Genomic DNA, 23,863 nt, shown 5'->3' with positions numbered 1-23,863 from the left:
TCAAATCATGGCCCTAGTGTCTGCAAGGCAACTGCACTATTGACGACTTATTTAGTAGTAAAATATAGCAATAATCAGTGTTCAGTGGGTTTCCTAGACCTTTTGACCTCTGTTCCTCTGCACCTGCTGCAATATTCAATCATGATCCCAGTGCCTGCAAGGCTACTGCACTTGTGATAGCTTGTTTAGTAGTAAAATGCAGAAATAATTGGGATGGCTCTCATCACGAGAGTGAAAATATGGGGCTGATCTGATGCAGAGCACCAGTGATTATGACATAAAAGGTGGTTTTTGGTGTCAAAGGAGTGGTAGCAGTGTGTGTCTGAATAAGCATAGGAGGCTGATAGCAGTACATGAAAGAAAAGTCACCCATTCGACAGAAGTATACACATGTGCTTCAGGGTCACCATTAAACACTGACAAATTGGATTGGTGTCGTTACAACGCAGGCTATTACAACGCCTGCTGTTACAACGCGGTTTTTACATCGCATACCACTACAACGCATAGTGCTTTTAAGCGCTGGATAGTGATTTATTTAATTTACTATTCCAACTCCAGTCCCCGTGGATAGTAGGGAAGGTGTTGGATAGTAAATTAAATATATTCCCTATCCTAGAGCGCCCCCCAGCGCAATGCGTTGTAATGGTTTGCGTTGTAATGGTTGCGTTGTAATGGTAGTGCGTTGTAATAAATGCGGTGTAAGTGATGTTTCCCGACAAATCCAATAAACATGCCCGCTGCAGACTAAAACATAAAAAAGCTCAAACAGTTTAAAGCTGCATGTACTTTCAATAAGTATAACAGAGGTGCTTAAATATGTAAAGTACGGGTGCAGGCATGCACTTGTGAGCCTGCTTATGTGCTCGTTCGTAATGAAAACAAGCCCTAGTGACAAAGCCAGCAGCAGTACCCAGCTGCGGTTCCCAAAGATCCTCTGACAGTAATGGTGAGTCAAACAAGCAGCAAATATCGCACAAAATGTCATCTGTAGCTTGTGCACAAGATCAAGCAATTTGCACATGGCACATTTGACCACCAATGAAAGGCAATAACTTGTGAAATCTCTGAACTTCGAAACAGGACTATCTGAGTTGACCCTATCGCCAGCTGTGTGCTCAGCTCGCTGAGATATTTTACCTGCCACTACGGTTGGAATATAAAAGCACAGCCTGTGACCATGAGGAAAACACTGTTCCCCGGATCGAATGCGTTAGTAAACTTGGCCATGAGACCCAACTTCAAAAGGAGAGCTTTAGGATATGGTCAATTGACAAAAACAACAGGGTAATCAGATATAAAATGTATTGAAAAGGTGGGAAATTGAACTAAAATCCACACAGAGAGACAGCACATGGAGGAGGGTGAATTGGGAGGAACAATGGAAGCGAGAGGGAGGGAGAAACAATGAGCTCAGTGGTGAGAAACCGCAGAAACTAACCACAAATGAGTCTTAAAAATCGGTATGAGGAGAGAGAGAAACAGGCTGGGAGTCACACGCTCTCAGCACCGTCTGAAGTTGTGCTGTGGGCGCAGGAATATGGAGATATCAATGCAGGTCCTTGATGGATAGAGGCTTTTTGGATCCAAAGGGTGTGTACATTGTACCCGACATGTGACCCCAAAAGCTCTGTGGTTCTGCAAGGCGTTTCGAAAATCCCAAGAGAAAGAGCAGGGCAGAGGGTATGGCATAACAGCCAGACTGGGGAGACATGTTCGAGTCTTGGCATTAGCTCAACATCCTGTGACCCTGCACCTACAAAAAAATAGGTTAGCTTGTATTATAACATTATTAAAGTACATTTAGCAGCCCTATTGCCCCGTTTAGGTTTACTTGATGTTTCCACTGGCTTCTGATTGCTCTTGTATGTTGCTGGTTATCTCAGCATTCAGCAGTCACAAAGCAGAGACTGTGAAATTATTTGAATCTGTTAGGGATTGGCAGCAGACATGTCTCGAAGTAAAAACACAGCAGAGAGTGGGAGGAGGGTGGGAGTGCAAATGGTGTGCTCGCTTGTAAATAAAATAAAAAAGAAGCTTGAAGCAGATGTAAAGGAGTACTTTGGCTATGGTCCACTGATAACACATGAAGAACAACAAGAAATAGGATGCTACAAGCAATAGAAACGGAGTAAAAGTAAGAGGCAAGCACATAAACAATTGAAAAGTAAGAGCGGGATGTACGCCCCTTTTAAGATGTATATTAAATACAATAGATTTCACAAGGCAAATCCTAAAACCTGTTGTGCTATGGAAGGGGTTAGCATTGCATTGCTCTTTATCTCGGGAGGCGAATAGCTGCGCAACTGGGTGTGCATTTTTGTATTTTTGCTTTAATAGATATGGTTTGGACTTCAAACAGGTGCAAAGACCCTGATTTTCTTACACAAATGTTTAATAGTGGAAGCGAAGCTGCAGTAAATTTTATTAACAACTGCAGAATTGGCACATTGGGGGCATGGCTTGCGACTGAAGAACATGGCCGCAGCCTAGGGGAGCTCCGGAGCCCACCAACAATGCCCCAATAATCCTGGCACTAATCTTGCAGTCTGAGAGGCACAGCCCATCAGCGGCGAAACCTCGACGCCTCCGGTGCCTTATGCTGAAATATGGACAGGAAACGAGCTGCTGGAGCCGAACCGGACCAAGGGGTGGAGTTGCAGCCTAGGCCCGGCGGAGGAGTCGGGAGCCACAGTAGCCATTGCAGCCGCAAGCAACAGTGACACAAGTGGCAGCGAGTCACGGGCGCCGCCGACCTCAGGCGGACATCGCCCGATAATCAGCGCAGAGACCCAGCTATACGGCGCACACCCTGCTCTGGGCACGGAGCCACTGCAGATGTGAGGGAGGTGGGACAGGCTGCTTCCAGGCCTCTCCTTCGAACATCCTGCACAGACCCACGGCGCATTGCGGAGATTGGGGAGACACAGAGTCCACTGCGTCCTGTATCCTGCGGATGGGTGCGCCTGCAAGCAGCAACGAGAATAGTGAGCAGAGACGGTGGGAATGCCGGAGTGAGGGAAGCTGACTCCCTGGAGGTGACGCTATCAGGGCCTACCATGAGTGATTGCTGTTGGTGGGGGATGACCTTGTGAATAGAGGGAGCAGACGCGACTTGAGAAGGGCAGGAGGGGTGCTGCTGGAGGACTGCTCCTGGCCATGAACGGTAAACGTACCCCACCGGAACCTATCGACGGAGCTAAAGCCCTGAAAGGTGCGACAGTGTGCGGCGAGGTGACGGGATCAGACAGCATTTACTTTTCCTGGCACGTGGACAAGGAGGTACATGCAGGTGGCTCTTGACCCCAAGTCGGTGCAAAGCAACCGCATTGAGAAATATGCAGTCGCCAAAGACCAGCAGGCTGGCCCCACCACGACATCAAGCGCCGCAAATAGTCAGCAACCGGAATTGCCTCAAGAGGTGACCCTCCAAGACGTAATGACCACCTTGCTGCAAATGCAGACCTCTATAGGTACCATCTTTAGTGATGTCACACTACTACGGGCAGATTTCTCCAAGATAAGTTCCAGGGTGACGGAGGTGGAAAACACAACGCAGACCCTATCAGCGGACACCACAACCCTACAGCGACAGGTGCGCCAGCTGGAGTTGGTGCAGAAACAACTGACTGAGAAACTCGACGATCAGGAAGGGCGCTCTTGGCGCAATAATGTGCGCTTAGTTGGTGTTCCGGAAAGTGTCAAGGGGCCAGCCTTAGACCTATTTGTAGAATAGTTGGTGCAAACGCAACTATGCCCTCGTGGACTCCCTAAATTCTTCTCGGCTGAAAGGGCACACAGAGTCCCGGGTGGGCGGCCCAGGCCGGGAGCCCCCCCACGGCCCATCCTAGCAAGGCTATTTAATTTTCGGGACAGGGATGCAGTTGTGCAGTTGGCTAGGATCGGCCCGCCGCTTCGAGTAGACAACTGTGAGGTGACCCTTTACCCGGACTATACAGCGGCCATCACTGCCCAGCGGCACAATTTTACAGAAGTCAAGCGAGAGCTCCGCAACAGAGAACTTAAATATGAAATGCTCTGTCCTTCTAAGTTGAGAGTAGAGGCAGAAGGAAAAACATGGTTCTTTGAAACACCATGTGGGGAGCAGGACTGGCTGGAGGGATGGAGACCAACGAAAGGAAGCCATGGCCAAGAGTCACGACGGCGGAGAGGCCCCATGCAGACAGTCCCGGACTTGGAAGTGCGAGCAGTGGAAGATTTGAAGGAGGGGGCGAGCAACGACAGGGAATGATTTTCAGGCCGGAACAGTTATGGTACCATGCAGCGCGACCAGGCTACTGACGGCTCGTGAGATCCCGCCCATGCGCTGTGGCAGAGCCTGTGGTGACCCTTAGCCTAGACACTGCAGCGGTGGTCGGAATGGAATATTTTGAGGTAGTCAGGCGATGATGCTGACTGACATTGTAAGAGATGGGTAATGGCGTCTTCTTGGAGGAAATGGACTTTGAACATGCACTGTGCCTCTGCAGGCTGAACAAGGACGCTATTCCCAGGGCAAGCAGTGGGGTTTAGACATACTCTTTGCCCCCCTTTTTCACACAAGTACACAGTTATGGGAATTAAGCACTCTGCTGAGATGGGGAGGCAGGTAGTTTTGAATCCGCTGGGCAGGGTAGCAGGGAGGAGAGTGGAGGGATGGGATCAGATTGTGGTTGGTTTCTTAGTTAGGGGACAAACCCTTTTTTGTATTGTTTTGATGCAGATTTATATAGAGCGTGTCTTGATAGACCACATTGGATGAGTCCTGGAGGGATTGTCCGCTTTTGATCATCATGCTAGACGCAGGCCAGGGTGACGGGGACGGGGTCTCAACTACACACAGCACCCAGAGACAGAAACCTCAATTGTCAGTGGTCTCCTGGAATGTAAACGGGTTAGGAGACAAAATTGAACAAAGGTTGGTGCTGCAGTACCTGAAGCGGAGAACTCCGTCGATGGCCCTCCTTCAGGAGACACACTTACAAGGGACGACGGTCAAAGCTCTGAACAGGTGGAGATTCCAGATGGCGGTTCATTCATAATTTACCTCGGGATCTAGAGGGGTGGGGATCCTCATCAATAAGCGCTTCCCTCTGATAGTAACTAAGACATACCATGACGACCAGGGACAGTTTGCGGCAATCACTGGACAATGGGATGGCAGGTTATATAATAAAGTATCCGTTTATATCCCACCAACATTACATCAGGCCGCCCTCTCAGATCTGGGGACATTTTTGCTCGCACTCCCTGACAGAGAACTGATTGTGGGGCGGGGGGGCGGGATTTTAATGATACTATGGACACGCCGATTGATCGGCAGCCCCCCAGAGGTGCTAGTAGGTCGACTCATGGATTGTGAGATTTTGTGTGAGCGATTGGGTTGCTTGATGTGTGGCGAACCAGACACCCGACAGAAAGACAGTATACATTTCACTTCGGGGTTCACAATAGTCTCTCCAGACTTGACTATATCTTCACATTAGCCACAGGGATGCTAGGCATGATGGACGTTAGGCATATTCCTAGAGGCATATCGGACCACTCCCCGGTCCTCGTTATGTATGCACCATTTACCCCACAAACTTGTCGACTATTCACCATCAGGCCTGAGTACCTACAGGTTGGAAGGTTGCGGAAAGCACTCATTTAGGTCACGAAATGTTATTTTGAGGAAAATCAGTACTCAGTTCCCTCTCCAATGATGTTGTGGGAGGCTTACAAGACTGTACTTCAGGGACATGCCATATCCTTGATCACGGGCAGGAAAAGGGAGCACCAGAAACAAATTGATGAGCTAGAGTCAGACATGGCACGGGCAGAGCTGGAGCATACACTGAACAACTCGGAGGAGACAACTCATAAACCACACCTGGCACAGCAGGCATATAGAGCATACACGCGTGAGAAGGCCGCTAGTAGATTGACCAATACTCAGCATACGATATACGGTCAGGGTGATAAGGCTGGCCGATTACTGGCTTGGTTGGGGAAGAAAGAGAGGGAGAGTAACTGGATCACGCTGGTGCAAGATAGGGAAGGGGCCTTAGTGACTGCCCTGCAAAAGATTACCGACACACTTGGGCAACATTACGAGACAATTTACACACCTGTAGCCACTGCAACGGTGGCTGACAATCTTGCCTTGCTACATGACATACAGGTACCCACACTTGACACTGACGCCGTAGCTGCTTTAGATGAGGACATCACGACTGAGGAGCTTTCACAAGCGATAAGAGCACTACACATCGGGAAGGCGCTGTGGCCCAACGGGATCCCAGTTGAATTTTATAAACAAGGCTCCGCACACATGGTGCCACACCTTCTGGCTATGTACACTGAGAGCCTAGCTAATGGGGTTTTGCCTAGGGACCAATGTCTTGACACTATTGTTGCGATACACAAGCCCGGTAAGCCAGTGCAGGAGTGCACATCTTATAGGCCGATTTCCCTCCTTAATGCAGAAGCAAGGATACTAGCAAAGACCGTGGCCACTAGACTACAACTGCATCTCTCAGACATAATCCACCCAGACCAGTCAGGGTTTATGCCCGGACGCAACAGGGCACTCAATTTGAGACATCTATTCGGGGTAATGGAGCGTACATCGACCATAGCAGAAGATGCTGCCATACATTCCTTAGATGCCCGTATGCAATTTGACTTGGTGGAATGGCCTTTCCTTTTCTCGGTCCTCCAGCGTATGGGCTTTGGAACCAAGTTTTGTGTGTGTGTCCGATTGTTATACACACTGCCAATGGCGTAAGTGGTGGTCAATGGCTATTTGTCAACGGAATTCCAGCTGGGGAGAGGGACGAAGCAAGGATGCCCGCTGTCGCTCCTACTTTTCGCAATAGTACTGGAGCCTCTTGCGGCGTGGATCAGACAGGATCCTATGGTGAAAGGAATTAGGTGGGCGATTGACTGGGAGGACCGTATTTTGCTCTATGCGGATGACATTCTCTTATACTTGACATCCTCAGTGAGCGCCCTAACACGTCTTTTTGAAATATGTGCGGCCTATGGACAGATGTCCGGGTACACAATAAATTGGGACAATTCACTGCTGTACGTCCTTAAAGGTCCCCCGCCACAGCTACCGAGTGGGTGTGCTCTCCAAATAGTCTCAAATGGGTTTAAGTACCTGGGGATATATGTGATGGAAGACAATGCACAATTCACAGAGCGAAACTTAACTCAACCCTTGGCGCGATATAAAAAAGACGTCAAGCACTGGCGTACTCTGCCTCTGACACTCCTGGTGGCGGGCTGCACTCTTTAAAATGATGGCACTCCCACGGTTTTTATACGCATTGCAGAATACTCCATTCCCTGTCCTGTCGGCATATTTTGGAGCAATTAACGCGTAGGTAACAACGCTGCTCTGGGACCGGAAAACACCACGCATAGCCTTGCAAAAGCTCACAAGGAGCTGGTATGATGGTGGGATTGTCCTGTCCGACATCAAGGCATACTATTGGGCTTCCCACCTGGTTGCGATCAATCACTGGCTCCATGTTCCTCAGGAGGACCCAGCGTTCAGACTAGACAGGCATCTTCTAGCGCCGGACGGGATAATAAGCGCACTCTATAACAAAAAAAATAAGCAAAATATTACTGGCCCAACACTACACACAATACATAATTGGTTTGCACTTGGAGTGAGGACTTGGATGGGACGGAGTGGTCACGCTGGCAATGCCACTATGGGACACGAAAAAGCTGGGAATGTTGAACAACTCTATGGGATTCCGTAACTTGGGCTCCATAGGCATTTCAACGGTTGGGGACCTATGGCAGAAGGGAGGGGTGATTGCCTTTGCTCAATTGCAGGCCACCTATGGCCTAGCAGAGACGGAAATGTTCAGCTACATACAGGTTAGACACGCATTGCAGCCCCTAATACTACCTGACACGAACCCGGAGGAGTCCTCTCCGTTGGAGGATCGGCTCCTGACAGATCACCTTCAAAAAAACTTAAAAGGCAATCTCGAAGACATACAAGAAAATAGTTAACAACAGGCCTGATGCCACAGGGACCCTGAAGACTAAATGGGAGCGAGAGGTGGGAGACATTGACAAAGCAGATTGGCGTGAGGCGCTGGCTTCCCCTAAGGAGGCCGCTATTCCATGAAGGCTCCAGCTGGAAACAATTAAAAATCCTACATCGAACATATTACACTAGGACGCTACTACATACCATAGGAAGGGCAGACACGCCGCTTTGTCTTAGGCAATGCAGTGAGACGGGGACGTTTTACCACACCATTTGGAGTTGCCCTAACATTGTGGGATAATGGATGACAGTGATGAGGACTCTCTCTCAGGTCACACAAATTACTATATTGCCAAACCTGAGGTGCTGCCTACTAAATATATGGGAACCAAGAGACTTAAACACAATTGCCCAGGATTGGGTAACACTGGGTATGACAGTAGCAAATCGGAACGTTGCACAGCGCTGGGGGTCTAGGGTTAACCCAACTTTCACTCAGTGGTGCAAAGATATGGATCTGGCGATTATCGCTGAAAGATCAGTATATATATACAACGAGGTTGTCCGAGAAAGTGGGAGAAGGTCTGGGGAGGCTGAAGTACTTACCGAGGTGGCATATGTGAACCTCCACCCCCGAGGACTCTGACTCTGAGGAAAGTGTTTGAGCGATGTCATCTGTGTGACCTACTACTGTACGTATTCATGGGTTTGGGAGGGAGACGAGGAACAGATAGGAGAGACGACTTTTAAGAAGGATGTACAAATAATTGCTTGGTTGACATAGAATTGTATTTACATGCCATGTTAACTCTGATATCATTGACTCTACGAAATCTATTAAATGAAACATTTTTTTTTAAACTGCAGAATTATTTTTACAGAGCACACTTTTCTCAAAACCTATAGATCTGCAGCTTTTGAAAGATTTACTTTGTTACCATTTTGTTTGTGACCTTGTTAGGAAAGGGTTTCCTATGAAACCCTGCTCTAATGAAATGAGTAATGGGGCTGGCACTATCGATTTTTAGAAAACTAGAGACAAGCCTCTTTATTCTGTTGCATTGGAAATGGGAGAACATGTTATGCCACTAAGGTGGCATTGCTGGTTTTCATAACTGTGGTATGCCTGTACTCCAGCCCCATTACATGTGACTTATTTTCCATGATCTAACAAGCAAAAAGACACAATTTAAATGCAACCTTTTTCAGTAAAGGGTTGACTAATACAACAAATAGCTTTTTAAATAACAGTTAATTAATGTATTTGAATATGCATTGTTATGGAAAACAGACAAAACCTAAGGTACGTCAGGGCACTATACAAGGAAAATGCAACTAACGTTCCAAAACTCGAAGAAATCAAAAATGAAGAACACATTTGGCAAAATGCTCACTGGAGTAGTAAATACAAATGTAGTCACAACAACAATTGTAAACATTAAGGTGCATATTTATGAAAAGGTGACTCAGTGCAGCAAGTCATCTTGCTGTGCTGCACCATTGGGAAAGGCCAGGAATGCGCTGTATTTAATTAAATGCGGTGCATTCCTGCCCTTTCCTCTGCGCCAGCACACTATAGGCTGCCTAGTGCAAACGCAGGAACCCTTGCACCATCGTGCAAGGGTGCCTATTTGTATGTAGGATTGTTTTTGTGCAGGAAGGTAGACCTTCCTGCACAAAACAATCCTCGGAGCCATATTCCTCTTTCTGTGCGTGCTGCAGAATAAAGCACATAGAAAGAGGAAGAAACAAGGAAAAATAAAGGAATTAATCATCGTTACACCTCCACTGAAAAGGCATAATATTTCGGCGCATTCCCAGGTTTATAAGTCCTTGTAAATATGGGGATGCGTAAAAATCCATGGGCGTTGCATTGGGACACCCACGCAGATTTATGAGGCCACTCAGAGCCATGGGAATTGGCTTTGAATGGCTTCACAAATCTGCCTTAGACGTTTGCGTCGAACATGTCCCACATTCCATGGTGCAAATCTCTTATAAATATGCCCCTAAGAGTAGTAGTAATGGAGCATCAGCCAAAAATAGCTAGTTGTTACATCTGTCCACCTCTCTCTTGCCCTGCCTCATCTAGAGAGCAGGGATGTCAGCTCTGGCGGGGTCGTGAGGGGTTTCTCGACGGTCAAACAAACAGCAGCTCTAAAGTTAGGAGAGCAATGACTGGTGTACAACTGCCACCTAACATGGCATGGTAAGGCCTTGTATATTAACATTAAGTCCTCTCATTCTGAGGCCTTCGGATACCTGACCCTCATGTTGCCACGTTATAGTGGACCTGCCAGAATTGTTTTGTCTAGATGAAACTTTTCCCGTCCTGCTGCTAGCAAAATGTTTGGCAAAAAAACCAGTCAATATGGCAGGTCACAAACTATTTTAGGCCAGTTGTAGCTCGGCGAACAGAGCTGGTGCTTTAACACCTCAGTCGACTGGTGGGCAGCCCACTGAACTCATACTGAGGCCATATATCACGGGCAGATGTTCAGTTAATAAGTACACTGATCAGAGGGTCCGTTAAAGTTTCTGGTGGGCATAGAGAAAGTTAGAGGCACAAAAAGAATAATACCGGTAATAAGTCTAGGTAAGCGGCTGTAGGAAGGCACGGTATCTACCCGGTGATACACAAATGGCCTCAGAGTTGCACTTTCTGTTAGTTAAAAAAATACTCAATTCTAATGCTATTTTCTAGAGCATATACTTTGAACATAAGCAAATATCTGTAGAATTTTCAGGAGCATCATCCTCATTTCCCATGAACCCCACCCTGTAAGCCTCACAACATGATAAAAACAATGCCCAGAAAGAGCAAAATTAGTAACAAAAAAAGTTGTCTGTTCTAGCCCAACCAAACTGTTTGATTGCATGTGTATCACATCTCAAAGACAATGTCTTTCCAAATTTGTTCGCTTCCCCCTCAATTTTCTCTGCTTGGATGTGTATAGTTATACTTTTGATCCATGGAAAGAACTTTGGCAACCAGAGTCTCTAGGGTATCCTTCTGTGTATTATTATTAAGGGAGGCTTGTAAAGCGCTTGGTTACGCTAAGAAGCGTGTCTCCGCACTACAACTGAAGAAACCCAAGGCAGAAGTAAGAGGTGGGCCCGATTATCTTGAGAATAAGTGTGTTTTTAGTTTCTCCCGAAAGCTAGATTCAGATGAGTCTAGGAAATACAGTTCACACAATGTTAAAATATCAGGCAGAATCTCCCGGCTTCCGCCTCAGGAGTGCTTCAGATTTCACCACCTTAATTTCCTGCGTTACGAACTTTATCATTAAAAACAGGTTGAGCCCAAAAAGGGGATCTAGTTGAACTGGTAGAGCAACTATTGACCTGACTCTTTTTTATGTTTTTCTTATGCTCTTTCTACAGGGTCTGGTGTGGACTTATCAGACAAAAGGAGATCGGTTTGATATTGTGAGATGCTCCACTTCCTACAAGGAAGACAAGTTTTCCTCCTCAGAATCTATTTCTGATATGTAAAGTCACCGGACTCTGAGGCAGATTTCCCTCATCTATCCCTTCAGCCAGACATATGTATTGTTTTGATTGCTTGTGTATTAAACTGTTGGTTCATTTGCATGGTTTACTGCCTTAGCACTCTTGCCATACTACAGACATGATGAATATAAAAAAGTAATGGAAGGAATGCTCTAATTATTCTCAGCCACTAGTAACTATTAGAGGTAGCATCTAAGTCCATCGTTTTCTTGCTCACCATGCCACCTCAGAATAGACACATGCAGCATTGGTCCTGCTCCTGTAGGGACAGTTGTAGCTGAACTGCAAAAGCAGGTCCTCTCCGAACAAGATCACAAAAAGCTTTAGATCAGTTTTGGCCTAATTGGGCCGCTTCACTAGGTGCAGTTTGGTTCCAGTGCAACAGAAATCACAGGACCACATCCTGGCATACACATCGTACTTAATCATTGCACTGCGGAATACAAAAAAGTAGGGGTGGGTGAAGAGTTTTTTCTCTCAAGCGGCTCGCCAAAGTTAAGTTGAGAAATCTGACGCTCATGTTGAGGAAACTCCTGCTCGAGTAGAATGTCTAGTTGAGCAGCAGAAAGCAGAAGCACCCTCTGGTGCAACGTGTAGTGGAGTTTGCGCTGACTTTACAGAGTGAGACAAACTCCTGGGGCTAAAAATCAGTGCAAGCAGAACAACTTAACAGACTCCGCTGCTGGCAGAAGTCAGCGGACCGCTGCACAGTTTTTCTGCCACTTCGCAGAGTAAAACTCAGCGAACTCCACCCAGGCCTACAAAAAAGTGATTGATTGAATGCTTGAAATAATCTCAGCCAATGGTACTATCTGGGGACTGCATCCCAGTCTGTCATTTTTCTGCTCGCCATGGCACTTCAGATTAGACCCACTTGTATGCAAATCAGGTTTGATGGTTCTCCAGTAGGATCAGTAGCAGCCTTTAACCGCCAATCCTTGTTCTCTCCCCGAACCGGAACACAAGCAACCTAAGATTGGCTTGCCTCTGTCTAGAATGGTGTGGAATGTGGCCCAGAGCAATCCCCAATGGCTGAGACTAATTCAAACATTCCTTTCATTACCTTGTTGTTTTTGCAGAAGTGCCTACAACAGGTTTGCCCAAATATGAGTCTCATGCTTAATGTGCTATATCTCAACTTCTCACTACATAGGTCAAAACAGTTCTGAGCTTGTTTGTATTCCAATCTGGATGGGATCTAGCCTAACAATTTGGGCTAGAGTGTACTTATTGGACTGATTAGCATAAGGTAGGTCCTTGTCTAGACTGGCATAGTGGGTGAAAAATTATTGTCTGAAATGCAGTCCAAAGGAATCACCAGTGGCTGAGATTAATGAAAGCATTGCTTCCATCACCTTGTAATTGTTACTATAGATGCCATACGTGCAATGGGTATGCCAAGACACAGTTCTTATGCTAATTGCCCCATATGACTCAATAAATACCTCACTGATAAGACCTAGGTAGGTCAAACCTCGTATCCCATTGCTTGTATTGCCATCTAGAGGGTGTCTGGACTGGAGGTTAGCCTGGCCTGTTCCTATAGAAGCAGGAACAAGAAGAATTTTCATGTGGTGGGGCCATATCTAGAATGGCACAGTAGTTGAAGAACAATGGTCTTGGATGCAGGCCAGAGCAATTGTCAATGGCTGACATTAATTTAAGCATTCCTGTGATCACCTTGCTGTTTTTACACTACTATAGACATGGGTATAGATGCTAAGAAACAACAAACACTCTGACTATGCATCACATAGAGGTGGAGCACTGTCCATGTGCCCGAAGGGCACCTCTTGAAAGGTGCGAAAGGATTGGTTTCATACATCACACTAAAGGCTAGTGCCATCACTCACTGACAAAAGAACAACTGGTGGACAGAATGCAGAACAATGTCATACATTCACCGCAGTACAGAGGTTTAGGCCTAAATCCATCGTTGTTTTGCTCCCCATGCCATTCCAGTTTGAACCCAGCCATATGCAAATCAGTCTTGACCCTGAGTCCAATGGGAACAGTCCGGCCCGAACTGCCAGGACCGGTCCTCCCTGGACTGGAAACAAGCATCCTAGGACCAGTTTCGTGGTTTTAGCCCTTATCAGTCAGGAGCTTAACTCCAGTGGCATGGAGACTACGAGACCCACGTCTTGGCATACGCGTCCCACTCGGGGTGACAAATGCAAAAGGAACAATTGATGGACAGAATGCAGAACAATGTCGTACATTCACCCCACTGCCTGGCTGTTCGGGCTGCACTGTTCCCGTTGGGCACAGGTTTAAGACTGATTTGCATATGGCTGGGTTCAAACTGTAATGGCATGTGGGGCATGGTGAGCAAAGAAATGATGGATTTATGCCCAGATCTCTGTACTTCGGTGAATGTGTGACATTGTTCTGTATTCTGTCCATCAATTAGTCTTTTGGCATTTATCACTCAGTGCAGCTGCATGCAGGGGTATCATGGTCCTCCTTTTAAACTCAGGCTTAGTTGCTGCCTGCACAGTTAAAGGAAAATCCTGGTCTGCCTTTCACTAACACACTGCACCTGCACTAAGAACAGTCCATTGAATGTAATAGGATGTACTGTCCAAGTCTATGGCCGGTGCACTAGTTAAAGGTGCACCACGACACAGATCAGGCGTTGCAGCACTGTCTCCTGTATGTAATACAGATTCAGATGCTCTTTCCATTTTTCTTTGCTGTTTGCTCATTTGGTTCACGTGATTTTGTTTAGCAATGTTATTGTTTCAAGGAACACTCTCCCCTACTCAAAAGGACTCACCTGTTACCTGCATCTACTTAAACTGCCTTGAATCATACACAGTGCCCTATTTCAGAACTCAGTTGTTTCCTGGTTAGATTGGTGTGAAACAATATCTCTACAAATATACAAATGTTGGCAGTATATTTGCTGAATAACCCTTGCAAAATCATTCAGCAGACAAATATTTTCTGAAGGCAATCTCCTGGCCTTGTGGGGCCAATAAGAACCATATTTGTGTCTGGGTTACAGAATATGTCTCAGTTTTACTGGTCGTTTATTGCACAGAGATTCACCATTAGTAGGATGCACAATAGAGCAGAAACCCCAGCGTGTTAAGCACTTGTTGCTGTGATCATTGTTTATAAAAAGGCTGACCCTTATAAAGTGAGTGGCATTCACTTTTGGCACAGGTCCCTCTGCGCCATGAGAATGTAATCTCCGCAGAACATCAGGCGATAGGTCATGTGTCCAAGACCCTTTAGGTTTAAAGCATTTTATTAAGGCAAAAAACATAGGAGGTAAGGGAACATGAGGGGCAGGGTTACATACATTCAGGTGAGAATAGCTAAGTATAAATCTAGTAGCGCGATGGTGGACAAGGCTGCTGCAAAGAAAGAAATCAAATAGTAAAATGATAAGGGCTAAATACAGTTGCCACCATCAAGCAGATCAGAAAATGAAAGGCAATGATGCAAGAAACCAACCCCACCATCCCCCGGAACCCCTCCCTCCAAACTCCCCAACTCACCCCAACACCCTCCCACCTCCCCCCCATCCAGTACTCGACCATAACGCATCCTGCCCTCCCGCCACGCCCCACACCCCGTGAGCCCAGATCCCATGTCCTCCTAGTCAGTTGGGATCACCGGTGGCGTTAGTCTCAGGAGTCTGAGGTACCTCGGACAGGTGAGTTCTCTAAATTCTGTGGTTAAAAGCGCATGAAAGGGTTGCCATAATTCGTCAAATTGTTCCACGTCCCCCACCACCATAAGCAATAATTTCTCCATGCCTAGTACATGCCAGAGCCTGTGTATCCAGCCTGTGATGGAGGGGACCGTGGTGGTACGCCAGTGAATCAAGATGTTCTGAATCGCTGAACCCAGCGCTATCGCAATTTGCCTGCCTCTGCGGGACTTCAGCGGATACATCAGGCCATTCGGGAGGCCCAGCAATACGTACGCCGGGAAGCGTGGCAATTCAGTCTCAAAATGAACATCTATCTCATCAAGAACCTCCTTCCAGTATTCCTCTAACAAGGGGCAGTCCCAGAGTACATGTGTAAGAGTCCCCACCCGACCACATCCCCTCCAGCACTCCTTCTCAATATGCCTATTCATTTCGTGTAGCCTCTCCGGGGTATAATACCAATACGTGGATACCTTGGTGAGTGTTTCCGTGAGACCTGTATGATATGCCGAGTGTCTCGCCCGATGCGCAATTTGATCCCATTCCTTATGACTAAGCGTCCTTCCCAGTTCCCTATTCCAGCGTTCCCTACCCGGGTTATAGAAATGAAACGGAGGGGGTTGCAGGAATTTGTAGAGGTCGGTGATTAGCTCAGCATCAGAGGCGTGGGTCACCAACCACCGCTCATATGGTGTTATCTGGCGATCAGCAGTGTCCCGCACCTGAGATTGAAGCGTCCAGTGCCTAACCTGCATGTACCGTAATCTATCCGTCTCGGGTAGTTGGAACTCCTGCTTCAATTGCTGAAAAGGGACCACTCCCTCAGATCCATATATCTGGAAGAGCGCCCGGCAGCCCGCTGCCCTCCAGTGTGAGAAGGCGCCTGGTTCCATACCGGGGGAGAAATCAGGGTTATCCACTATCGGCGTGAAAGGCGAAGGGAATGTGGTGAGTTCACGTACTTCATTGACCGTATCCCACACCCTCAAGGGGACTCGCGTAACGAAGGAAGCATAGAGGTTGGGGGGGGCGATGAATCCGACGCAAGAATGGAACCTCCTGAAGGGGGCGCCCCGCCACCGCCTGGTCCTGAAAGAGCCAGTGCTTGTCGGATTCCCACCAACTCCACTCCACTAGGTAGCGCAGCTGCGCCGTCTGGAAGTATTTCCGGAGGTCCGGGATACCAAGGCCCCCCGCCTCAGGGGCCAGCGTAGAGAGAGCCCTCTTCATTCTCGGCTTGCGGCCCTGCCAGACGAAGCGTGCAATATCGGCCTGTGTCTGTCTAATCCAGCCCGTAGGTGGCTGGAGCGGCAAAGCTCGAAAGAGGTACAAGATCTGGGGCAGGACCGTCATCTTGACCGCTGCGATCCTGCCAAGCCAGGACAGCAGGCCTTTACTCCAGCGGCCCAGCTCTTCCTTAATTTTCCTACTAAGGGAGGCATAATTGGCCGTTACCATCGCTGGTAACGTTGGCGCTGGCAGAATCCCCAGATACGGCACCAGGGATGATGACCACTGCATGGGGAAGAGCCGCTGCAGATCTTGTCTGGTATCGGCGGCCAGGGACACGTCCAGAGCCACCGACTTGCCCATGTTCATCTTAAAACCCGCCACCTTCGAAAAAGCGTCTAGTTCCTGAATACACGCCGGGAGGGCCCGTCTCGGATCGTCTAGGGTCAAGAGGATATCGTCCGCATAGAGACTGATCGTATGGACATACTGCCCCATCTTGATCCCAATCGCGTCTGGGTTTTGGCGAATTCTCTGGGCAAACGGCTCCATATAAAGAGCAAACAGGAGTGGGGAAAGCGGGCATCCCTGCCTGGTACCCCTTTCGATCGCAAAGCTGCGGGAGCTGCACCCGTTAACTCTCACTGTCGCCGAAGGGGATTTGTAACAATTGAAGACCATCGAACGGAATTTGTCTCCAATACCCATTTTCCGGAGCACCTGCTCGAGATAAGGCCAGTGAACGCGATCGAATGCCTTCTCGGCATCTACCGCTAGCAGCATCCTTTCACCTGGGATCCGCGAGGCTTTCTCCAAGATGTGTGCCACTCTCTTGGTGTTATCAACGGTTTGTCTGCGGGGGACAAAACCTGCTTGATCAGCCTCAACCAGGCCCGGTAGATGCAGGGCCAATCTAGATGCCAGAATCCCTGTGTATAATTTAAGGTCGACATTCAGGAGTGAGATAGGCCTGTACGAGCCGCAGAGGGCCCGGTCCTTCCCAGGTTTCGGGATCACTGAGACCGTTGCTCTTAACAGGTCTGGCGGTATGGCACCCGGCTCGGAAAAGGAGTTAAACAGGCGGGTGAGAATAGGGGCTACAACCGGGCAAAAGGTTTTATAAAACAGGGACGTGTAACCGTCTGGGCCCGGGGCTTTCCCATGTTTGAGCCTGGCTATAGCGGATATCACCTCCTCCACATGAATGCTTCGCTCGAGGTATTCCGCCTGCGTTGAGTCCAGCGCCGGAAGGGCCACCGACTTCAAATAATACGTTGCATCCTGCGACGAGGGGGGTTCCCCCGTGTAAAGCGCCTCATAGAAACTATAGAACGTTTCTGCCACAGCCGCGTCATCAGAGACCGCCACCCCATCAGAACCAAGCAGTTCCTTCACCACGTTACGCTGGTGCGCGATTCGAAGTCTATTTGCCAAGAGTTTTCCACACCTATCCCCACCCGTGTAAAATGCGTGTTCCGCCCTGTCCATGTCCAACGCCGACAGGAGCTTCCTGGCAGCTTTCAACTGTTTCCACACCCTAGGAGCTCCGGTATGGCGATGGACCTGTTCCAATTCTCGGACCTGGGAAGTCAGCTCCTCCCTCTTACGCTGTCTCTCCCTGTTTTCTGCTGAGGAGATGGAAATGAACTCCCCCCTTAGAACCGCCTTCAATGCCGCCCACTGCGTAGCTAACGAGGTGTCCGAGTTGTCGTTGTGCGCCTGGTATTCTCGGATCGCTTACTCAATGTGCTTCACAACCGTTTTTTATGTAAGAGGGTGTCTCTAAGACGCCACACCCCACGAGAGGGGGAGGCCATCGGAAGCGCAAATGTGCCCACGACCGGCGCATGATCAGACAACAACAGGACCCCAATGTCCGCCGCCGTAGCGGCGGCACACATCGGTCCGCTGACCAATAAGTGGTCCAGCTGTGCATAAGTCTGGTGTGCATGGGAATAATAAGAGTAGTCCCTACTCGTGGGGTGGAGGGTGCGCCAAAGATCATGCAGGTCCATATCAGTGATTCGAGCCTTCCCAGCCTGTGAGAGTTCCCCAGTCTGCGGGTAACGCTGCACTGACCTATCGAGCGTGGAGTCAAAAACTATATTCAAATCACCCCCTAAAATGATATATCTATCAGGGGAGGCAGTCGCGTCCACCAGCGCCGAGTCTAGAAAGCGCTCCTGGTGATCATTCGGGCTATATAAGGAGTCAATAGTGAACGTTGTGTCCCCCAGCCTGAGGCGGTACGCTAATAGCCTCCCCTTCTGTTCTGCAAATTTGTACAGCACCTCCCCCCGAAGGAACTCGCTAACAAAATGGCCACTCCCGCGGTCTTAGATGCAGCAGAGGAGAAAAACTGAGTTGGAAACTTGTTAGAGCGCATCCTATGACAATCCTGTGGTAGTAAATGGGTCTCCTGCAGGAGGCATATATCCGCCTGTGTCCCCTCTAGCAAAGATAAGACTGCCCTTCGCTTCACAGGGTTGTTCAGACCCTTAACATTAAGGGTCACTACCTTCAGTGTCGACATATCCCCAAGTGACCGTAAGTGCCAGGCCGCGGGCAGTCATTCAACGGGGGAGGGGCACGGGACAGCAGCGCAGGACAAGCAAAATAAGACAAAGCAATGACATTTGAGATATTGGACGGTACCCCTTCTACCCCTAAACAACCCCCAACCCCCTCCAAAACAAACCTGTGGCAACTAGCCAACTCCCCACCCATACCCAAACAACCCATTGTCCCAGGCATGTCCCAAAACGGACAAGTCCGTGGAAAGTACAAGAAGTGGACGTCCGGCCACTCGTTCTTCCCGCTTCTCCCCCGACCCCCCCTCCGACCCCCAAACCTGTTGTTGCAGAAGCTATGTCCATCTCCCCCCGGAGTGAATCTACGCCGTCATGGCGACTCCGTTCGTGGCGGCCGAGTCCCTGGCCGCTTCTCTCAGGGCGTTGGCCATTTCTGTCCTGATGGTGGGTGAGTCCGGCCTTCCAGCACTAGCCGTCGATCTCCGCCTCGCCGTTCGCCGTCGCCCTCCTCGATCAGGACGCCTCCAGCCCGGTGTCACTTCACTCTCTTCCGTGGCCGTGAGGCCCAGGACCCGCAGCCATCTTGCAAGGAACGCAGTTGGTGCAGCAGGCCATTCCAGCGGAATATTAGGCGAAAGGGATGTCCCCAAGAGTACGGTGTCTCATTCTCTCTCAGGAAATCTGTCGCGATTTTGAAGGACCTGCTCTTCTGTAGCATGATGGCAGACAGGTCCTGAAACAACGCCACAGGCCGTTCGCGGAAGGTCAGCGGCTGTTTCTTGCGGGCCTCAGCCATTATGCGTTCCTTCACTGGGAAATCCGGGAGGTAGGCCAAAATGTCCGGCGGAGGTGCCGTCGACTGTCGCTGTCGGCCGACCCTATGGGCCCTGTCGATTCGAATCGGGAAGTCTGCGGGCTTACCCAGGATCTCCCTGAACATGTCCTTCAGGTAGCCCGACAAATCAGTTCCTTCTTCTGCGGACGGCACACCTCGGACTCGGATGTTATTTCTTCTCGACCTGTTCTCCAGGTCTTCATTGTGTGCCTGAAGTTCGACATGCTGCTCCCTGAGACGGAGAACGTCTTGCTGTAAATGGACAATCTCCTCGTCCCTTCGTTGAGCCACTGCCTCTACCGTCTCCATCCGTTCACCCAGGCCTTCCACCTCCCTGCGGACCTCACGCACTTCGCTGGCCACCTCCTGCTTCAGTGTCTGAAAGTCAGCCTTAAGCGAGCTGAACAGATCTTCCATGAAGGATCTTGTGACGGGGGGCTTACCCCCGGCCGGGTCCGCTGCGGTTCTGGAGGAGCTTGGGGACGGTTGCGCCCTGTCGCGTTGTTGCTGGGCTCTGCTGAGCATGTCCGGCAGGGTGCGGTCCCCCTTCCTCGATCCTCGGTTCCCCGACATTCGTGCACTATAGACCGCCCCACTCTACTCAATCAGATATGCGAACCCAAGCCGCTGGCAGCGGGTCCCGGCGTCGATGAGTCCCCAGCGACTGACAGAGCACCGCCGAGGGGAGCGTCCGTTGCAGTAGGGCCACTACAGGTCCTGCGCCACCGAGGACAAAATGGCGGGTCAGCTCTGCCACGGAGGTCGACTCGCACTCCAACGAAAGTTCAAGTCGCTGACCACTACAAGGGCGACCCAGACCGCAGCATCTCCTAGGACGGAAGGTCCGTGCGGGGCCAGGGGTGTCGAAGCTGTCCCTAGACGGCACTGTAGGAGGTCCTCGTCACCGTCGCCGTGAGGATAAGATGGCGGCTGGGCGTAGCCGGGCAGACCTTCCGAGCCTGATGGCGCTGCCAAGGCTATGCAAAGAGTCAGTGCCCTAAAAGTGAGCCCCCTCCGGGCTCGTTGAGACGAAAAAGGGTCAAATGACCTGGCCCCCACTCCTGAGCACTGTCCCAAACTGGCGACGAGGCCGGGGCTTACGCAGTGTTTCAAGCTACCGCCGCAGATCCAAGTGCTTCCACGGTCAAACAATAGGCATCTCACTTCTCGGCACCTCGTGGTAGCTACCCATCTGGCATACCAGACAGGGCACAGTCCAATGCGAGTATGCAAGCAAACTCCGTGCCAGGCCACCAGACACTGGCACTAGGGTCCACTCAGGCCTCCCGGCCGGCGCTCCGCTCCACTCCGCCTCCGTGGTGCTCCGCAGCTAGCTTATCGGCCCCTGAGCGTGCCTCCGCCAAAGCGTCGGGGGCCAAAGTTTTGCACCGATGTGCGCCCCAGGGTCTCCGCCACCCTTCCCACGGCCGCTGAGCTCCAGCGGGGGGAGAAAAGCTGTCGAAAAAGGGCTCGGGCCTAGTCGGGCCGGAGGAGCTGCGGGAAGAAGCGTCCGCTCACCCCGCCATCTTGGCCACGCCCCCCTCCAAGACCCTTTAGACAGCTCCTACAAACCATTAAACTGCTCTAAGTGCTGAGGAGCAGCCATTCAATCCAACAGTATCCCATTGTTCTAGCCTTGTTTGCTCTAAACCAACTACTGTTTCAAATTTTAACTCGCTGAAAGAAGAGTGTAAACTCTGGTTATTAGGTGAGCATAAACACAGTGCTTAATTTGTGCCGGTCTTTGCTGGTGGTCTTCACTGGCTCTAATTTCTCAACACCAGCACTTATTTCTGACAGTCAACCAGATGGTGGCGCTGTTAACCTTTTTCTTAGAGGTGTACCTCAGTACTTTGTTACCAAGTTCATTAAATGAAAATTAAAATAGCAAACAAAACCTCATCCAGGCCATTCTTACAGCTTTGGTCACATGGAATAATCCAAGTGGCCATGTTTATTGGAGTATTCTGGTTATTGGGTGAAACTGGCATTTGGCAGCACTGCCAGGCTATGAAATCTGCAGAGGCCTGCAGTGAAGCACCGTGGGCCCTGGCACTTACAAACTAAGCAATTATCAAATATCATAGCATTGAGAATAAGATGAAGGGCTGTGTGAATGATCACTACTGGTTTATTGAGGAGGTCAAGACACAATAAATTCCTGAAAAAGACTAAAGGGAGACCCGCACGTCTGAGCTGCAATATCCCTACGTCATTGAGAGGTCTGGGGGCTGCCAAGATTCTGTCAGAGGAGTCTCAGCTGGCTTGGTTGTGGCAAATCTGTGACCGGCAGCCCATTGAACACAGAGCTTTTATTTTGTGTATGTCAGAAGAGCCCCTCAGTCTTGGATGGGCTCTCTGATGCACATTAAGCCTTTACCCCCTCTGTCTCTGCTGATGGGCTTGTGAGTTCACAGTGGTCTAAAAACTGGACTATGGTAAGGGAACAAACAAACTTCAACAAATTATTTCACTGAAGGAAATAAGGCACCGACAAGAGCTAAGACAAATCTTATTTTTGGCTAGAAATGGAGCAGGATTTACCAGCGTTGCAAGAGCTTAAATTGCTGTAATTAAATGGTTTAATTATGCATCTGTCATCCCCTCTTTCTAAAAAAAGAGACGAATTCCTGAAATGGCTGATTGCTAGTGAGGAGACAATACAAATTGCAGAAAAAGAGAAACACTTAACATGTATCCCTGCATTTCTCTCTGGCTGGTAAAAAAGCCTCTTCAAAACAAGAGTTGCCCCGCATCCATGACGGAATTGTAAAAGAAATCTTGGTCAAGGAACAGAAAGGGCAGGACATACGCAATGGGTTATGAAACAGAACCTTAGACATTGAGGAATAGAATGAGAAGGAACTCGAGGCCCTGAAAAAAGTTCAAATGTCAGTACACACAGTAAAGATGAGGCCAGAGGAGGACAGTATGCATTGGTATTTGTATAGCATGAATCTAGTTAGGGAGTGATGGAGAGCTCTACAATCTGGCACAAACCTATCTCCACATACCCATGGAAATGCCGGCTAGTTACGTGGTTGGTGGTGAGGATGGCATTGCAGTATATATCTTTGATTTTGAATTAAATTGTGATATTCATCTAGTTGAAATAATGGTGTGAAATTTGGAAGTAAAAAAATCGTGACACAAAAATGAGAAGGCAAACAAATCAGGTCAAAAACATCGGAAAGTGGCAAGTAAGTAAAGAGACCGGTAAGTAAGGGAAAGTTATGGGTAAATAAAAAAAAGAGGAAATGTAGGGAAAGTGGGATACACAACTCGGTAAATTATGCAATACTACTAACTACATTTGGAAATCTTTTTATTAAAATGATCTGACTCATTTAATGGTACTGAAAAAAGTAATAAAAAAGATAAGGTCCACGGCGAATTACTTGAAAATTAACTTCCTACTATTAAACGAAGTAACTAATGGTCCGAATATTAAAGCACAGAACTGGATAAATATGAATGTAATCTGAAATATACACGAAAAGTGTAAAGTGGAGGTTCACTAAACGATCAAGAATCCTTCAAACGTTGGGCAAGGGATAATTCTGAAGTGCTATGAAGCAGATCCGGGGCAAATGCGCAAATTGCCTTGTTCGCACCATCAGTCCCAGTTGCAAATTATGCACTTGGCGGCAAGCTAGGAACTATGGAAGGTACACATCTCAGTGCACCTTTTAGTAAGAGAGGGATGCAAGAGATCTGAGGATACCTCTAAGTCCTCTATGACAATCCTGTACTAGCACAGGGGCGACTCCTCTGTTATGGTGGAGGAGCGTCGCCCCACTGCTCAGAGCCAGGAGATAAAAGAATAAAATGATAATGAAAGTATTTATTATCGTTAAAATGTTCCCTGGCTTGGTCAAGTGGCCCAAGTCCAGGGCCGGCGGGCCATCGTCTAAGACGGCAGCAGGGAGGAGGAAAGCTGAGCACTCTATGTGCAGGTCGGTTTGGCTGGCTGTTTTAGGACGCCCAAACCGACATGCGCTCTTGCATTTCCCCCAATCCAGCTGTTTTGTACATCCAGGTGGAGAAAAGGCTCAGACTGCCAGTACCTGAGCAAGCATTAGTTC

The 23,863-nt window shown here is 48.8% G+C and overlaps 1 long non-coding RNA gene across 1 annotated transcript in view; it reads right to left on the bottom strand.

Annotated features, from left to right (window-relative positions):
• The window catches only part of LOC147731016 (uncharacterized), a 414,276-nt gene that overhangs the window by 183,607 nt on the left and 206,806 nt on the right, over positions 1 to 23,863 (bottom strand). The window lies entirely within an intron of this gene.

The sequence above is a fragment of the Lissotriton vulgaris genome, chromosome 2_1 (genome assembly GCF_964263255.1).
Source record: "Lissotriton vulgaris chromosome 2_1, aLisVul1.2, whole genome shotgun sequence".
NCBI lineage: Eukaryota > Metazoa > Chordata > Amphibia > Caudata > Salamandridae > Lissotriton > Lissotriton vulgaris.
The sequence above is the reverse complement of the archived record's forward strand: the minus strand, read 5'-3'. Positions and strand labels throughout refer to the sequence as shown.